We start from the raw sequence: 1,213 nt of genomic DNA, 5'->3' as shown, positions 1-1,213 counted from the left end.
GAAACCCTGTACAGGGTCGCTATGGGTTGGAACCGACTCGCCGGCACACAACAACAACAACAGCTAGTCCTTGGAAACCTTATTCTGGGTCGCTGAGTTGTAACCGACTCCACAGCACTTACCAACAAGGAGTAAGGATTAAAGTAGAGGAGTCCTGGCATGGCACTGTAGGTTCATGCATTGGACTGCAAGGTTGGTGGTTCAAGTTCACCAGCTGCTCCTCAGAAATCCTATACAGGTTCCTACAGGTGTAGGAACCGACTGGACTGCACTTAACAATAACACAACAACAAGAGTGAGGATTATGGTGGAATTCAGGATTAAGGATGGCCCCCTAAAGGCTGTGACTCAAGTCACCACCCTTAATTTTTCCTAGGGTCATGTTCTGACTGCATTTCAAGACTACTTCAGAAGAGCTTGCTCTCTTGCCCTGGATCTTGCATCTGGCTCATGACATCTGACCTCCAGTTCGTAGGACTTTCAGCTCATCACCAGACCTGATTCTCCAGCTCCCTCAGCCTCATGTGTGAACAGCCTGTCACCTGAGCTGCCAATTTGGGCTCCTCAACTCCTGAAACAATGTGGGTGAGAAGATTCCTCCAGACAGTTCAGGTCTCTGAAGTACAGATTTGGGAGTTGCCAGCTTCCACAATTGCCGGAGCCATTTCCTTCACCAATTGTGAGTTTTGCGAGACATTACCGTGTGTGCAGAACCCTGGGACATAGGGAAAGGAGGAGTGATGATGGGTACCAATTGGAAAAGTCAGACAGTTGGGATTTCTTTAAACTCCAACTCATAAGGACCAGCCTCGTGCTGATCTTTCTAGAAGAATTTATTCACGCACATGGTTTTGTAAAGGATGTAAGGAGGGGAAAGAGGAGTGGTCTCAATTCCACATTAGTACACTTAAATGCTCTGAAATTCCACATCTTTTTAATGGTACCCATAATTTGTTATGATCTACACAGTCAAATGCCTTTGTATAGTTAATATAGTACAGGTAAACATCTTCCTGGAATTCTCTGCTTTCAGCCAAGATCCATACAGTATCAGCACTGATATTCCTCCTTCCATATCCGCTTTTGAATCTGGCTTAAATTTCTGGCAGTTCACTGTCAATGTATTGTTGCAATCATTTAAAAATTATCTTCAGTAAAATTTTACTTGCGTGTGAGATGATTTGTTGTTGTCATTGTTAAGTGCCGATGAGTC

The sequence above is a fragment of the Chrysochloris asiatica genome, unplaced genomic scaffold (assembly GCF_000296735.1).
Source record: "Chrysochloris asiatica unplaced genomic scaffold, ChrAsi1.0 scaffold00179, whole genome shotgun sequence".
Taxonomy (NCBI): Eukaryota; Metazoa; Chordata; class Mammalia; order Afrosoricida; family Chrysochloridae; genus Chrysochloris; species Chrysochloris asiatica.
This window is presented reverse-complemented; position numbering follows the sequence as displayed.